Genomic DNA, 19,442 nt, shown 5'->3' on the forward strand with positions numbered 1-19,442 from the left:
CCCCAGATTAGTTGTGGGGGCGTCTATTATCTATGGTAACAGAAAAGACGGAACAAGAAAGTCGAGTTGAAGGTAAAGTCGTTTCTCCCGTAACAGTTTGTTGGGTGTATGTCACTGTATGCATACAACACTGCACAGAAGCATAGATATTCTACGGTACGTAGTATATAATATCTATGACCGAAGTCACCAGAAACGTGACCTATCAAAGTTGTGGTGACCGCATTTCAAAGTTGATGGATCACGTTTTTCGGTTGGCGCTTACGGTTTTGTTGCAAACATTCCGCCAATCTCTGTATTATGGTGTGAGTGTACTTGCATGTATCACATGTATTGTATAGTAGGGTCTCCCCCCAGAACTAGTGTAAAAATAATTTAATCAAAGTTGATGTTGTACTACTTCCAAAAACCAGGCACCATGCAGCTAGCTAACTTATCTGGAATTAACCTTAGATAGTATATGCTACTATGAATTAACCACTATTTTACAATAGGGTAGTTTTGGGTTGTGCAATAATATTATTAGCTAATTCTCGTATTTTGTAATTCATGAAATTTTTGTAATTCGTTCAGTTACGTTGCTGTACACTGCTAAGGAAGCGCTTGTTAAACAAACCGCTTTTACCAACATGAAGTATCTTCTAAACTGTCCACAAATTCTCTTGACAAAGTCTCAAAGGTGCTCTTCATTTTCGTTTGCACACGTAAATGATACGCCCCCTTTCAACTTGAAGTAATAGACTATTCCTGGTAGTGTACGAGGCCTGCACCGTTGTTTTTCAGTTGTTAAATGCCTGAAAACCTCAAAGGGAAGGTAGTTTACAAAGTCTGAGGAAAGTCGCCACACCTGTATTTCGGTCTGCCAAAAAGAAACCACCTCAGAGCAAAGTTCACCTGTGCAGAAGTTTAATACAGACTTCATTTTGCTTTTACTTAATTCTTACGTAAAAGCTACTTTTACCATTATTTAATGATTTTGCTCATGTGGGTGCATACAGACAAACGTAGGTGGATAGGTACACGCACACACTTTTACGAAAACAATTTCAGTAAACCAGGCGTGCGCCTGTTAAAATTTTTTAACATGATCGCTGAAAAAAGAAACAAGGGTCAAACAAGCCAGCATGTTAAACACACACAGATATCTTTATTTGGACTCAATGGATATGGTATAGCTAGAGATTAAGGAAAAGCAGTAGTTTTATGTAAATAGGGACAGATAAGTTCTAAAAATGATAAGCACTGAGAACGCTTCTGTATAAATGTTTATTTGGGTCCAAATAGAGATCTCTCTGTGTGTTTAACATGCTGACTTGTTGACCCTTGTTTCTTTACTTTTTTCAGTGATCTCTATTCGCATGTTTTAACTTTTAAAAATTATTTTACACTAGTTTGTGATATAAATCCACTTATGGATAGCTAACACGTGGACCTTATCCACATTGACATCATTATTGACAAAATGGTCACATTAGTGTGGGGACTTTGTCATGTTTTTATTCGTAGTAACTAAAATTAGCCTTGTTTGCGGCTTTCACAACATGGGAACATTGGATAATGAAGATAAGAGGCTAGATAGTGTGATGTGGTGATGTGAAATAATCCCACCAGGTGAAACCAGACCTAAGTTTTGATACAGATATAAAATGGTGTGCATTTGTCTTGTAAGTAAGTGTGTATGTCTCACCTTGTCCTTTGTTGCTTTATAATAACGTCATCATAGCGAAATGCCACCTCTCCTAATACAATCCTGTACAAAGTCCCCACACTATCACTACCATTTTTATGTTGTGACGTCATTGCGGATAAGTTCCATAAGAGGTGCTGAGTAGTGCTTGATATTACACAGTACTAAACATGAAGTTAGTACTGATGTATATAGTAGCTGTTAAGTAGTCAGCTACCGTGCGCAAGGAAATATTTTGACATCAAAAAATTTGACGAATCAGTTTAATTCGTCAAATTTAAATTTGTCAAATGTTTATAAGTGCCTTTAAAAGTACAGGATTTGTCTACAATTTCTTGATTTTCATCAACATTTTACTTGTCAAATCTGCTGAAGAGTGAATTCGTCAATTTTTTCTTACGTCAAAATTTCCTTGCGTACGGTAATATTATCAGAGTTAGCAAACACCAGTGTATTGTTCCTTACTATTGAATGTATTTTGTACTATAGGCATGCACACTTGTGCAGCTATGTGATCACAGTAAGTCAAGTACACAGTGGTATACAAAAGCATTGTTGCTTTGATATGAACTTGTATACTGTGGTTAAATATAGGTAATATTATAGGGTTTCCAAATGAAGGTGTTAACATGAATAGATTGGATACTTATTAACACACGTTAACACATTGGTTACCCTTGCAGAGACTAAGTCAGAAGATCAATGGCAAAGTGAACCTACAAGAAGCAAATTTGCTTGAGAATGTGTTATCATTGTAATATGCATTTAAAAATAAGTCATGGACATGAAGAAAGCCACAGGAAGGAAAGTTATGTAGTTTTTATCAAAAAGTACTCACATTTTCCTCTAGCCCTGTGGAAAAAAAATAACAAGATGAACAAAATAGCATATTTAAGTTATTTTTAAAAAGTACTTTTGTTGGTTCCTTTTGACTTCATATTTTCCAGTGGACCTATACTTCTTCCAAATTAACTTCTAAGGCTTCTTTTTGGCATTGACGATGTTTCCTAAGTTGGAGTTTAGGTGTGTGTTCTATTAGGATTTTGACAAAAAAACAATCCCTATTATACATCTACACTACCAGGAGTTGATTACCCATAAGTAATTAAATTAAGCTATAAATAAGTCCCATGTTTTTTTGATCAATCAGTATTTCATTGATACTTCAAGAGGGATAAGGTGCTGTATTGTTCTGGCCAAATTTGAGGCCTTCTTTTTTTGATGGATTTTAGCTGCTCTGGCCTGTCAGTCTCTTCCTATCCAATACCCTTGCCAGTTTCCACCAACTGAGGTCGCCCTTTAAAACCATTATGTCTCCTGGTGTGATATTTGGACACTGTAACTGACATACCCTTATCCCCTACTGTAACAATTAGTAGATTCCACTGTTGTGTGAAATTATTCAACATCTTAAACTGATGTCTTGCTCTCCTTGCAAGTGACTTGTTTACATTAACTATTTCCAATTGACGTTAACTATTATCTGTCGACCGTAGACCAAATGACCTAGACTGAACGGACCTCCACTTATTATACGTGTAATTTCAAAGGCTAAGTTGCTTCAATGTCAACTATTTAACTCCTCGAATTATAGGACATGGATCTGCCAAGGCCTTCTTCAAGCATCTTTTGTAATTCCCACCATCCTCTCGTAAACCCACCCCGCCATGGTGCAGGGCGTAGGGAGGGAGAGTTCCAAGGGGTTCAGGAACCCCCTGTAAAATTTGGACTTCTGCAAGCAGGACCCTAACAGACCATTTAGTGTGGTAGGACATAATGAGTGTGTATAGTGTAATAGCACAGCACAACAATTGATAAACTTTACATTCATCTCTCAGGAAAGGATTTACAGAGGTAACACGAGCCCTCTTCACAACTAAGATCGATTTACTCTAATAGAGCAGTCAGGTATATACCCTAATAGAGCAGTCAGGTATACTATGCATGTTATCAATATAAAGATTTTCAGACATTCTAACATTAAATGCAAAACTGAGCATGATCTTATACTGTTGTAGCTTTGGTGTGCAGTGTTTAAAGGTAAAGGACTCCAGTACTTTATCACTAGTGTTATGCAAAATGAATTCATGCTATGGATATTTGTATAGTTATAATGTTTTGATTGTAAGTCATGACATTTGTATCAGCGGATTTATGGTTCCTATACCAGTGAGATAACTATCACTTACAGATTACTATATTTGTCTCTATGTGTTATGCTGTCTGTTTCTACTAGGTAGCTTTATCTAGTACTAGCTTTTACCCAGGGGTACTTATATGCATTATAATTACTGTACTTTTTGCATAAAATATAGCAATTTGCTGAGTTTTGATTCATTAAAATACTGAAAGTCTCTCAACGGCTGGGGGCAACTCAATACTGCTGTTGGAACCACCCTTCAAAAAATCCTGAGTACACCCCTGGTTGTGCCTTTTCCACTATAAATTTTTCAAATTGGATCTGATTGTTCACCATGGGCTGTACTGGCAGCAAAATGGTGTAGAGACTATACTGCTCTAGTATCTGGTGTGTGTGTGTGTGTGTGTGTGTGTGTGTGTGTGTGTGTGTGTGTGTGTGTGTGTGTGTGTGTGTGTGTGTGTGTGTGTGTGTGTGTGTGTGTGTGTGTGTGTGTGTGTGTGTGTGTGTGTGCATGTGCATGAGTACAGTTGATTACTGGTTGGTTGACTAGGGAAACAAAATCTTAAAAATCATTAGCTTGAATGTAGCCAATGAGATTTGTAGCCTTCAGTTTAAACTAGCTCCATCCACCTGGCATAATATTTCATTGGTTATTTGTATGCACGTGATATTTTTGCATTTGGTCTATATGGAACAACCAACCTAAAATAGACTGTATATGTGTAGTGTGTGTATGTTTCCTTTTGGGTGTGTATATTTGTGTATTCCACGAAATATGTAACCTTTGTGACATTCTTGTGGTTTGTGTCTTTTGTGTAGAGTACCAGTCAGGTGGTCACCTATCAAAAGTGAAAGTCAACGCCTTCCATTTTTGCTAGACCAGTAGGGTGCACAGTGTGGGTATAATTGTGTGTGTCATCAAGCTTAGGCACGTATATACTGGAAGAATGTATGCTTATATATATAGGCGCTTGTCACATATATGTATTAGAGCTGGAACAAAGGTCAAATTTTACATCATGATTTTATCCATGATATTTACATGCTTCCAAAAAGCACATGACTTTTTGACTGATTGCACATGACAATATCCATGGTTACGAAGCTTTCGAGGAGTAAAACCACTTTAAGGTTACACCTCCAAAGGTTTCGAAGCTTCAGAATCTTTTTTCCAGCCCTAACACTTATATCATGTTTATTCATCTGTAACTTTCCCAGTTAAAATGCTTCATCGAGTAAGATTATTACTACTTGTAAATTGTGTACTTAAATGGTTTAAAAATGTAAAAATAAGTACATGTTTTTTAGCAGGTCAAGTGCTACTTCAAATGAGCCAAATTCCCATTCATGAGATATTAAATGCAACCGGATCTGTAAGAATCCCACATGTTTGAGCATGTAGATTCTTTTTTTATTACATTTAGATACATCAAGTAAAGTTTAGCCATAGAAGTAATAGAAGCAGGTTAGGTAGGAGCTAAAGTGCTACAAAGTAGTAACAACAGAAAGGTAAATTGTACAGTGGTAATAAATACAGAATATAAACTACAAGTGTTTAATTCAATGGTCATAACTTACAGGCTGTATGAATGTAGTCTTACATGTTATGAAACAGAGAAAATTTATATGGAAATTTGTCAATTGAGTTTGCTGATCATTTCAATAGCCTTCTTGGGGTGCTTATTACATATCAAAATATTACTCTATCTACCAAATTCTATTGAGAGTTAAATCACTAAATATTTCTCTCCTAAACCTTGCGTCCAGATTAATTTCCCCACTGATTTGTTTAAAACCCTTTGGCCCCTAAGTTAATAATAAAAAGTGTCCCGTTAAATGCGAAAGCCACTATAGTGGCTCTTGTTACATGCATATGTTCAAACGTATATATCTCGTAAACTAAATATCCTATGAATAATTCGGCTTACGGTTTGAACCACGCTACTCTATGGTTAACGGATATTATCCTCCAAACATTGTAGCACAATCGACTGTGATGTAAGCCGAATATGCATTTGAAAGAATTTTTGGTAGTAGTTTAACACAAACCATGAAGAAATAGGTGGTTCCTACATGGATTGATTTCAGAGGCACTTCTCTTACTGTACTGTTCTTTATTGGTAACACTGTATAATGGATAGAACAAAGCTACCTGAAACGAAGTGGAATGACCACTTAGTATATTTGGTAATCAGGGTGCGCGTTTACCATAGTGGTCGCAGAGATGCTTCTTGTATTGCTCTTCATTTCTAATGCTGTTTAACAGGTGGAACAAAGCTGAAAATGAAGTCAGATAGTCACATTGTTGTCCAGTAAATTATTCATAGTGAAGGTACTTAAGTACTTTTTATAATACCCCTAGTTGGTGCTATTCTTTCCTTTGATACAGTTTACCAGTCATTAGTTATGTTCTTAAAGTTAACAAACAAGTACAAGGATATTTTAGAAATATTACATTTGAGTTGGGGTCATAGAAATACAAAGCAATGAAACAAGTGAGGTCGAATAATATTACCATGATATCAATATTATCACATACAAGAGAGTTTAAATAAACATGAGATTAAATGTCCATTATATAACTACAGGTGTAGATGTTTTCACTATAATTTGGATAATACATTATTGTTGCAGTCTCACGTGTCCTTATTCTCTTGAGCATAAATTATTGGTAGATTACATAATGACAATAGTACAAAACACATATTGTTACCCATAACTTGAACACTCATACAAGAAAGTAGGCACAAAGAAAGATAAAAGGAACTTTAAATCATTCATTTGTCAATACAGTGTTCTATGTATACCTACTCATTATATAGAATGTTATGTAATACATTTGCTGTATTTGCTACAGTATAAAGCAAAATATTGGGCCTTAGTGACATCTTTTGATACAGTAGTCTATAACATTGGATGTATTTATTTTAAACTACACTTAATTGACTGAAGGGCATGAAACATTATGTGTATGTTAAAGCATAGCCGCGAGTGCCATATAAAAAATTAAGTACGAGGCGCGAGTATCAATTGTGCTTTATTGCCCACAAAGAGTGCTTTATTGAACGAATATAGCACTCTTTGTGATGCAATAAAGCACTTTTTGTGGTCGATGAAGCACTGATAGTCGGCTGAGAGTGTACTTTATGAAATTTAAAGTACACTTTTTCCTTTGATCTCGCCCACGCTAAGTTCTATAAAGTCAGTTAATTAATAATTGTTAATTTGGTGAAATAATAAAGCTCCTAGTTTTGAGGGTACATTTTTGTACTCAAGTGATATCATTATGACACATACGTAATTGTTTTAAAACAATACTTTGGTGAGAAAATGACTAATCTTTGTAGTGACGTATTCTGTTAAGCCTTGCAATACACCCATGTATGTAAATACGTTGCTATTTCATATTTGTACAGTTGGAGAAGATGGTCAAGTTAAAGTGTGGTCACGTTCACTGATGTTACGATCCACACTAGTCCAGAGCTCCAGTCCAGTTTACTCAGTCTCATGGTCACCAGACAGTTCACAGTTACTCTATACTAGTGGTAAACATCTGATAATTCAGTCACTACAACCATCTAGCAAGTCACTACAGTGGAAGGCTCATGATGGACTAATACTGGCTGTTGACTGGAGTTTGTTAGGCAACCTGATTATATCTGGTGGTGAAGATAGGAAGTATAGGGTGTGAAGATTGTGTACATGTGTGCGTGCGTGCGTGCGTGCGTGCGTGCGTGCGTGCGTGCGTGCGTGCGTGCGTGCGTGCGTGATCCATGAGTACAAAGTGTGTTTTCATGTTTACTTACTCACTTTGCTAACCAGCTGTTAATGGGGACCTGGTGTTAATGGTCTACCTGTTGGGTACCTGATATTAGCAAACCCTTACAAAAATTTAGTCCTGGTACAGACATGCAATTAGCTGTTTTTGCATGTTAGCAGGCCTGTAACCTGCTCTATTGCGTACAACAGGCTTATGTTGCATTTTATACAGGCCTGTATTATAAACTGGTAATAAGCCTGTAAAATAGTCAAATCCTGTGGCAGGCTTGTAAAGATTCATTCATTTTGAGGTGTGGATGTAACGTCCTGTACCAGGCCTGTGATAACTGATACAAACCTGTAAACGCTGTTACATTTCGAATCCCACAATGAAAAGTTTACTTGTTAGTAAGATTATAAATACAAAATGAAACCTTTAACATAATAGGAAGATGGAGTGGCAAGTTAGTCAGTATGGTGTAATATATAACTACTCAACACTGCAGGGAACTTGGAAATTTACTATGTGGGCTAGTTAGTATAGTAACTAAACAATACAGTAACCAGTAGCAACAGTGGTTACCATAGCAACAAATTACATGTATGTGTTCCAGGCCTGTTGTACAATTTTTTTTGCAGGATACCCTAGTCGTTGATTGTGACAGGCCTGTAAATTGAAATTGCATACCTTCCACAATACTATTACCATCCTGTTAGACAGGCCTGCCCCAGGAATGGTACAACAGTGTAATCTAGAATACAGTGCTGTGACAGGCCAGTGACATTATAACATTGACAGGCTTGCAGAAGGCTGGTAACAAGCAATAATTTTTATAATGGAATGCCAATTTTTCATGGCTCACATGGTCGGTGAGACTCTGGTTGTCCACACTGTCTAGTAGCACACTTTTATTTGTTCATTTTTTGTGTGTGTAGTGTGTGCTCATGTTACTGTGTACATACATGGATATTATATAAAGCAGTCTGTTATACATTACTACTGTCTGTTATCTGGATCTGTTAGGTGTGGGACAGTTATGGTCGTAATTTGTACACATCTGGTCTCCATGACTCACCAATTGCATCCCTATCATGGGCTCCCAGTGGTGAGATGTTTGCTGTGGGAGCTTTTAACACCATCAGGTTGTGTGACCGTACTGGAATGAGTAATATTGAGTATAGAGCAAACAACTGGATTGTATGTATGGTGTACCTTGATAATTAAGCATCTCTGTGATCCTTATTATGTAGTTATTGAATTCTTTAACCTTCAGTGATTAAATTGTTCTTGTCATATTATGGGCACTTGGAGTTAATGTAATCTTAACAATGTTTATTTGGCCATATTGTTTTACTAGTGGTCTTAAACAATGTTTATTTGGCCATATTGTTTTACTAGTGGTCTTATAGTCTGGATAAACCAGATTCAGGTACACTGTTCTCTTTATCTTGGACTATGGATAGTACACAATTGGCTGCTGGGTGTGCTGATGGTAGAGTGATCTTTGCCCATGTCGTTGACAGGTAAGTTAGCTATCCATCTTTGTGTTTGTAATATGAGTAGCTCTGTGCATGTATGTAGTGTATCTGTGTGTGTGCGTGTGTGTGTGTGTGCGTATGTAATTTAGCAGTGTAATTCTTTCCTCATCCTACTAGGCAGTTGGAGTGGAAGAACTGGTGTGCTACAGTGAATGCTGACCATACTATAGATATGGTGGACATCTGAAATGAGTCGGCCGAACACTTGGAGTTTCCTGAACGCGTTGTCCGAGTCTCTCTTGGTTGGGGTCATCTCGTAGTCACCACACCAACACAGTGTTACATCTACAAGTAAGAGTATTATGTTGTAATAGATGAGTTCCATTGTAACACATGCATTACCAGCTACCTGAATTGTTGCTCCTTCACATACATACGTAGATAAGGTATGGGGTGAACTTAAATGTAATATATCTCATGACCTACATGTGACCATCTCAGCAAAAACCCACCTAGTTTGCACAACTTCTGAATTTTTTCCTCAGCACTATATTCTAGTGTCCAAGGAAAGGATCATTAAAGTTTCATCCTATATAGCGCTAGACAATAGGAAGAGCAAGGAAATCGATTTGTACAGTGGTTATATACTGAAAATAAACTACAGGTGTGTACATTGGCATCCATAACTTCTGTTTGTATTAGTCTACAGTGTTGGGATGTGGCTAACATTTAACCGTGGATAGGCAAATCAACCAAAGTGTTTAGTTTTCACCCTGTAGTCACTTGTGTATATATGTATACCTGGGAAACATTGTGGCAGTGCTGGACTAACCTGTTATGTACAAGATATACAATAATTGTGTTGTGTAGTTCTCGTAGCTGGAATACACCAGTGACTATGGATCTTAAAGGAGGTTTGGTGATACTTATTCAACAAGCAGAACGGTTAGTGTTCCACTACAAGTGCTAACATGTTACTACACACTTGTAGACATTTCTTGTTGGTGGATAGTGTGAGTGGCCTACAGTTGATCTCTTATGAGGTGTGGTAGATGAATAACAAGTTATGAGGTTGAATTGTTTTGTGTTAACAGGGTCATCACATTTTCTCCATCAAACAACTTGGTTTACTACCAGACTCACTCAACCCTCACACAGTGACTGTGTGTAATGACACAGTGTGTATTCTGGATCAGAAGGATGAGGAAAAGTTAGTTGTGTTATATCATCTGTACTAGTGTATTTAATAGTATTAATTTGAGGGATCTATCCACTAATAAAAGAGCTGATTGTATACTGTAGCTACTCTATCAATTTACCTATCTTGGTCTCAAGTTAAAGCAGTTCTGTGCAATAAAATTGCTGGTCAAGGAGCTCATATTTTGTAGTGAAATTTGTTACAATAAATGAGGCTATCCATTACATCCTTTCATAGTAGCATAACTCCTTCACATAATTTTGTTGCTAATTGAAACTGTTTGTCAAATAATTTATTTATTTTCACTGTGTTTATTCTATTGTGTAGTTGTTCACATGTTTGATGCCCTCACTGGTAAGTCACTGGGTACATCCTCCTCATCAGGGAAGTCACTAAAACACCACACTGAGTTGTTGACAATTGCACTTGATCATCATGGTCCCCCAGCTACCTGACAACTGATCCTACTGGATAAGAACCATGACCTCTACATCACACCTGTGAGCAGCTTTGGTAGTACCAGCAAGATGACTAGTATTGGTTAGTTGATAACATTATTGTACACACTTGCACACCAGACAAACATCACAACAACTTATAGCTAGTTGCCATTTTTGTACACTTGTGATCACCTCTGCACTTTACTTCCAAAATAATGCTTGCTAATCTACTCTTTGCTCATGAGTGATGGGCTAGGTACATACTTGAAAGTCTTACTTATTAAGTGGGGTATATAATTAGTCACTGGTTTACAATCTCTATTAATACAACTGGTAGACCAATTTGAATAGAGCGATGACCCATGTGTACATTGATCACTGCACTACCAATTCACATGTGCACACACACACACACGCACCCACCCACACACACACACACACACACACACACACACACACACACACACACACACACACACACACACACACACACACACACACACACACACACACACACACACACACACACACACACACACACACACACCCACGCACGCACGCATGCACGCACACACACACACACATATTAGTTTATGAAAATTCATTGATGGAAAGCAGCCAGGAATTACACCATAGAATTTTGCAAATGAATTTTATTAGCTGTCTCAGAAATGAGTATCTGTCTCTTAGTTTAACTCTACCCATATGTATGTATGGTGAAAATATGTTGAATTGTATACAATTCTCTACTAGGGTTAATGGTCACTAGTGTGGCTTGGAATGATCAGAGTAACATACTGGCAGGCATGCAGGATGGTAGGTTCACAGTCTGGTACCACCCCACTGTGGTGTACACTGACAAAGATCTTCTGACTGGGACCATAAGCAGAAGAGGAGGAAAGTAAGAGAATGAATGTGGCTCATAGTTTTTGAGTACTTTTGTTTTAGTGAGTTTGTTAAGAATCCACAAATAGTTTAGTTCCTTGGGAACCAGTGTACCCTTCGTCGCACAGATGGTGCCTTGATCACAACCAGGTAATGTATAGTATCATGTGTGTATGTACTATATATTTAATAGTAAATGTATATTTCACAGTATTTCACCATTTCCAGGACTACTTCATGAATATGCTAATTCATCCAGGTGGAATGAAGCTATTCGGCTTTGTAGATTTGTGAAGGTATGGTGATTATCTTTATACAATTCTATGTATTGTTGTTATATTAATTAGGATGAGGCACTATGGGCATGTCTTGCTGGGATGGCATGTGCTTCTCGTGACTTGGCCACTGCTGAAATAGCATATGCAGCAATCAATGAGGTTTGTGTGTGTCTGTGTGTAACTTCATTGCTCACATGGTTCTATATGGGAACCTTCAGTGTTGGGCAAGTTACTTTTTAAAAGTAACTAGTTACATATCATACAGTACAATAGTACTGTATAGTAGGGACGATGAAGGTGTGGGTGTGGTCCACGAAGAAAAATCTACCCAAAATCATCTTCAGAAATCCTTCACGGCCATTTCACAGTATTAGTCAAGTATAAACAAGCCCAAATATGTCTTCAGAACAACCCGAAATGTTTCCGACGAGGTGCTACGAAATTTAAAAAAAAATTATTTTAGTGAATTTTCTACTGCCTCATTGCCTGCCTCATTGCCTGCCTCACTGATGCGTTCAGTCAAGCATAGTGGAAAACTGGCTACAGCTACAGCCTTGCTTCTTTGGTGGAAACGCTTTGAATTTTGTGGAGAAAAAGCCTTTCACAATATTAAATACCTACGATGTGTGCACTACTGTCTTACTGTTTTATCTTTGATCGTGGCCATCTCCCATGGGTACGGCTTCCATCAAAGCATGCACACAACAGCACCCCAACATATTGGAATAAACGTGTAGCATAATTGTAGCAAGCACGTGATTTTAATGTTGTGATACACCTCGGGATATGCTGCTGCCTGTTCAACATTGCCACTACACGTGTAATAGAGCGTTTGCTTTAGCTCGAAGGTGGTTTCTTTTCTGAGTTTAAAAACTGGTTGTATATGGCGCCTCTCTACAGATTCTATGGGTAGCTTTCCCAGAGTACTTTTCAGGTGTACTACAACTGAAAAATACTGTAATAGGCCTCATAGGGTCGCGTATCTCGTCGTCTAGAAAGTGGGCATGACCCGTACTAAAAGTAAGAGCAGCCCTTAGGCTTTGTTGAGAGAATTAGTGGAAAATAATACTGTAGACACACTATAAAACAGTTGAAAAGATACTTCTGTGGGTAATGTGTTGTTTAAAGCGGTTTGTTAAAAATCCGCATCCTTAGGAACGTTTAGCTGTGTATTTCGAGAATTGCAGAGGGGGGTGGGGTGAATTACTAAATACGGTTATTTAATAAAATTTGCGAAAAAAAGTGCACAAACAAGTGCAAGAAAAAATTAGGAATTTTCCATATGAGTAGGGACTGCAGCAATAAAAAGCACTGAAACAAGCCGCTGAGACAAAACACAACTGAATGATTACATTTTATTTAATCCCTACTTTAGCCTGCTATGATGTATGGTTAAAGTAGGTGGGATTAAAATGCAATCATTCAGTTGTGTTTTGTCTCAGCGGCTTGTTTCAGTGCTTTTTATTGCTGCAGTCCCTACTCATATGGAAAATTCCTAATTTTTTCTTTCACTTGTTACATATTACTTGCAACTGAACTATTTAGTTACAGTTACATATTACCCATAAAGTAACTATAATAATATTACATATTATATTACTTTGTGTCCACAGCCTTAAACTGTCACGTGTGAAACTACCACCTTATCACATGACATGATTGCATTGTTGGACAATATGCAAATCTTGGTTATAAGTAAGAAGCTGGTGAATAAGCTTCATTCAGTAGGCTTCATTACTTCGTTGTGGCTTGGCATTACTTAGTGGATTACTAACGAGATTAGTAACTTCGTTACTTGTAGTAATAATATTATGTAATATTAGATATGTTACAGTAACTATATTACTTAGGAACATGTTACATTTGTAAGTAAAGTAACTTGAGTTATATTACCTGTTTTTATAGCGTATTTCGTTATATTACTTAATTACCACAAAAGTAATAATATTACGTAACACGTTACTCCCAAAACTGGAAATGTTCTAATTTCCTTTAGGTGGATAAAGTGTATCACTTAAGGAAGATCAAGGAGCTGCTTGGTCAAGAAAGAAGAAATGCTGAATTGGCATTATTTTGTAGACAACCTCTCCAGGCAGAAGCCATATATATTCAGGCTGGTATGATATTCCAAGCCATAGAACTGAATATGACTTTGTTTAACTGGGAAAGGTGTGTAGTGTGTGTGTCTGTTGGTACGTATCATTTGATAGTGGTAGTACTGTATTGCCCCATGGCTCTGCCCACACTGATCAACATGGTTAAAGTGGCCACAACTACTTGAAAATGACCAGTGAACTTTGGAGTAACACAATTGGTATAAAAGTTGAGATGTCTGTGCTTAATTAAAAACAGTAATCAAAAGGTTTGGTCCACCACTAAGCGATCACTTTCATTTCACACACGTGCACACACACATATATTAATATATGAAAATTCATGGATGGGAAACTCCAGCCAGGAATTATACCATAGAATTTTGCAAATGAATTTTGTTTGCTGTCAGTATCTGTCCCTTAGATCCCATCCATGAATTTTCACAGTTCATATGTATGTATGGTGAAAATATGTTCAATTGTGTACAATTCTCTACTAGGATCAATGGTCACTAGTGTGGCTTGGAATGATCAGAGTAACATACTGGCAGGCATGCAGGATGGTAGGTTCACAGTCTGGTACCACCCCACTGTGGTGTACACTGACAAAGATCTTCTGACTGGGACCATAAGCAGAAGAGGAGGAAAGTAAGAGAATGAAATGTGGCTCATAGTTTTTGAGTACTTTTGTTTTAGTGAGTTTGTTAAGAATCCACAAATAGTTCAGTTTCTTGGGAACCAGTGTACCCTTCGTCGCACAGATGGTGCCTTGATCACAACCAGGTAATGTATAGTATCATGTGTGTATGTGCTATATATTTAATAATGAATGTTATATATTTCACATTATTTCACCATTTCCTAGACTACTTCATGAATACACTAATTCATCCAAGTGGAATGAAGCTATTCGGCTTTGTAGATTTGTGAAGGTATGACGATTATCTTTATACAATTTTATGTATTGTTCTTATATTAATTAGGATGAGGCACTATGGGCATTTCTTGCTGGGATGGCATGTGCTTCTCGTGACTTGGCCACTGCTGAAATAGCATATGCAGCAATCAATGAGGTTTGTGTGTGTGTCTGTGTGTAACTTCATTGCTCACATGGTTCTATATGGAAATCTTCAGTGTTGGGCAAGTTACTTTTAAAAGTAACTAGTTACATATCATACAGTACAATAGTACTGTATAGTAGGGACGATGAAGGTGTGGGCGTGGTCCAAGAAGAAAAATCTACCCAAAATCATCTTCAGAAATCCTTCACGGCTATTTCACAGTATTGGTCAGGTATAAACAAGCCCAAATATGTCTTCACAACAACCCGTAACGTTTCCAACAAGGTGCTACGAAATTTAAAAAAAAAAAAATTATTTTAGCGAATTTTCTACTGCCTCACTGCCTGCCTCATTGATGCGTTCAGTCAAGCATAGCGGAAAACTGGCTACAGCTACAGCCTTGCTTCTTTGGCGGAAACATTTCGAATTTTGTGGAGAAAAAGCCTTTCACAATGTTAAATACCTACGATGTGTGCACTACTGTCTTACTGTTTTATCTTTGATCCTTCTTTATCGTGGCCATCTCTCATGGGTACGGCTTCCATCAAAGCACGCACGCCACAGCGCCCCAACATATTGGAATAAACGTGTAGCATAATTGTAGCAAGTACGTGATTTTAATGTTGGGATACACCTCGGGATATGCTGCTGCCTGTTCAACATTGCCACTACACGCGTAATAGAGCGTTTGCTTTGGCTCGAAGGTAGTTTCTTTTCTGAGTTAAAAAACCGGTTGTATATGGCGCCTCTCTACAGACTCTATGGGTAGCTTTCCCAGAGCACTTTTCAGGTGTACTGCGTAACTAAAAAATACCATAATAGGCCTCGTAGGCTCGCGTATCTTGTCGTCTAGAAAGTGGGCATGACCCGTACTTACGTGAACTAAAAGTAAGAGCAGCCCTTAGGCTTTGTTGAGAGAATTAGTGGAAAATAATACTGTAGACACACTATAAAACAGTTGAAAAGATACTTCTGTGGGTAATGTGTTGTTTAAAGCGGTTTGTTAAAAATCCACATCCTTAGGAACGTTTAGCTGTGTATTTCGAGAATTGCAGAGGGGGGGTGAATTACTAAATACGGTTATTCAATAAAATTTGCAAAAAAAAGTACACAAACAAGTGCAAGAAAAAATTAGGAATTTTCCATATGAGTAGGGACTGCAGCAATAAAAAAGCACTGAAACAAGCCGTTGAGACAAAACACAACTGAATGATCGCATTTTAATCCCTACTTTAGCCTGCTATGATGTATGGTTAAAGTAGGTGGGATTAAAATGCAATCATTCAGTTGTGTTTTGTCTCAGCGGCTTGTTTCAGTGCTTTTTATTGCTGCAGTCCCTACTCATATGGAAAATTCCTAATTTTTTCGTGCACTTGTTACATATTACTTGCAACTGAACTATTTAGTTACAGTTACATATTACCCATAAAGTAACTATAATAATATTACATATTATATTACTTTGTGTCCATAGCCTTAAGTTGTCTCGTGTGAAACTACCACCTTATCACATGACATGATTGCATTGTTGGACAATGTGCAAATCTTGGTTATAAGTAAGAAGCTGGTGAATAAGCTTCATTCAGTAGGCTTCATAACTTCATTGTGGCTAGGCATTACTCAGTGGATTACTAACGAGATTAGTAACTTCATTACTTGTAGTAATAACATTATGTAATATTAAATTTGTTACAGTAACTACATTACTTAGGTAACATGTTACATTTGTAAGTAAAGTAACTTGAGTTATATTACCTGTTTTTATAGCGTATTTCACTTAATTACCACAAAAGTAATAATATTATGTAACACGTTACTCCCAACACTGGAAATCTTTCTAATTTCCTTCAGGTGGATAAAGTGTATCATTTAAGGAAGATCAAGGAGCTGTCTGGTCAAGAAAGAAGAAATACTGAATTGGCATTATTTTGTAGACAACCTCTCCAGGCAGAAGCCATATATATTCAGGCTGGTATGATATTCCAAGCCATAGAACTGAATATGACTTTGTTTAACTGGGAAAGGTGTGTAGTGTGTGTGTGTCTGTTGGTACGTATCATTTGATAGTGGTAGTACTGTATTGTCCCATGGCTCTGCCCACACTGATCAACATGGTTAAAGTGGCCACAACTACTTGAAAATGACCAGTGAACTTTGGAGTAACACAATTGGTATAAAAGTTGAGATGTCTGTGCTTAATTAAAAACAGTAATCAAAAGGTTTGGTCCACCACTAAGCAGTTACTACTGTTGCGGTCTTCTTTGCCTGATTTAAGTTAAAAATCTGTCCTCGATCAACAAGAATGCCATTAGTTCACTTGAAGGAAGGCTCCGCTCAGACAAGGTAACCATTTGAATGTGGACCATATCAACTTGTAGGTCAATAAAATAACTTTCCATGCATCTACTATAGAATTTACAGAGTTCTCAAGGATATCTTCTTCTTGTTAAGTATTACACAAGTTATACCCCTAGCTGTGTTTAAACTGTAGCATGGTGAAGGAACATTGTACCATTTTGGTCAACATTCTGATAACCAAATTGTAAGCCCATGTGACCTTCCGTATACACGTTATTGATTGATGAATATCATTAGCCACTAGAGTGGTTGTACGTTTTGTATTTTAAAGACCGAATTTAAAAAAAAGATGTAGTGTGTCCACCTGCTTGCCCTAATCTTTCTTTCTCCTAGCCTACCTGATCACAGACTAAAGACTGGAGACTAAACAATACATTACACAACCCTATTTACACCACAATAATTCAGTCACTTGTGTACTTTTGGGTTTTGACTTGGTATAGTACAGTATGTGTATTGTATTACAGTGAATGTATCATTCTATGCAGGGCATTGGAACTTGCAATAAAACACAAAACACATGTGGATACAGTGTTGGCATTTCGACACAGACACCTTGAAGAAATAGGATGGAAAGAAAACTTAACAAAATTTCAGCAGTATAGTGAAAAGGTTTGTTGATTTAGATATCAAATTGAATAGTTTGAGTAGTACAACAAAGGAATGATTCAAATTTGGATTTATGTGGTTTGACTTGTATTTCCTTATTTAAATTTTAACAGTAATAATTTTTCAATGCGCTAGATACACCTTTCACGAGAAATACAGAAATACATTTATTACACTTATCTAAATTTTTGGCAAACACCAAAATGTACTACAATTATTTAAAGACTTAATTGCTTTATATTCAAACAGTTACTAGTATATTCAAATACTAGCTCAACCTAGCAAATCAAATATTTGTGTCAGCTGTAGTTGATATTTATGATGTTTTGTGAATTGTACTGTACGTCTCATCAAAACTTGAAGTATGTCATGTGATGTATATATATTATATTTTAATATGCTTGTAGATTTGCTGTATTGATAACTTTTCACTTATGGTACTTTAACATATTTTGACACAATTATATTGCTACTTGTAAGTTAATAGTTCCATGTTAGTAATGGTGGTGAAGCATAAGTTGTTGCTCCTCTTCATAAGCTCCTAATTTTATGACAGTTCACTTCTTAGCACTATTTCACACACACACACACACACACACACACACACACACACACACACACACACACACACACACACACACACACACACACACACACACACACACACACACACACACACACACACACACACACACACACACACACACGCAGCTAGTATTGAATCAATTGATATTACTGAGTGTGTTGTTGTTGTTGTCCTACAGATCAGTTTGGACTGGGAGAAGATAAATGCAAAGATTACAATGGAAGCAGAAAAAGAGTCAGAGAAAACTTGAACTTTTAACTTTGAAACTTTTCATAATCATCAACATACATCACTTATGTATAGTGTCTAGTAGTCTACTGAATATAATTTGCTCCTATACAGTGGATCCTTGTTTTTCCAAGCCCCAGTGTTATCAGGCAATGGTAAAAGTGTTCAGATAAGTGAACTGTTCAGATAACTGAAGCTCATACATTACAAAGCTCTGTTGGAATACTCTAATAGTAGGCATTCCAGTATCTGAGACTTTCTAATAAAAAAATCTCCATATATTCCCCAATAGAACCCTGGCACAAAATAACAACTCGTGTTTAACTTGGGATTGCTCTGTCGTCAGAGCTCCATTGAGGATGAAAATCGCTGTGGGGTTTGTCCACACGCTGATCATCATGAAAATCTTAGTTTTATCATGCGCATTACATATAAGTAAGTTTTGTGTTGTTTTGTAATCTTTTCAAGCCTTGTAATGTATGTAGAATACTTTAAAACTTTAAAAAACCTACTGTCGGGTGGAAGGTAGTCACTGGTGCTTACTTTAAAGTGTGTAGTTACTTCGCTCTGGTTAGCAATTTTCAGCTCCAGAGCAATTTTCTGATGGCTGTGTCATCAGCTCAAAAGTATAAACCACTTCA

The 19,442-nt window shown here is 37.1% G+C and overlaps 1 protein-coding gene and 1 pseudogene across 1 annotated transcript in view; both read left to right on the forward strand.

Annotated features, from left to right (window-relative positions):
• The first annotated feature begins 2 nt into the window (after window positions 1–2).
• Window positions 3–18,992, forward strand: LOC136241854 (intraflagellar transport protein 80 homolog; annotated as a pseudogene).
• The window catches only part of LOC136241853 (uncharacterized), a 29,555-nt gene continuing 14,059 nt past the window's right edge, over window positions 3,947–19,442 (forward strand). The window contains exon 1 of the mRNA XM_066033230.1: window positions 3,947–4,214. The gene's annotated coding sequence lies outside the window, so the exon portion shown is untranslated. The remainder of the gene's footprint in view (window positions 4,215–19,442) is intronic.

Source organism: Dysidea avara, chromosome 12 (genome assembly GCF_963678975.1).
Source record: "Dysidea avara chromosome 12, odDysAvar1.4, whole genome shotgun sequence".
Taxonomy (NCBI): domain Eukaryota; kingdom Metazoa; phylum Porifera; class Demospongiae; order Dictyoceratida; family Dysideidae; genus Dysidea; species Dysidea avara.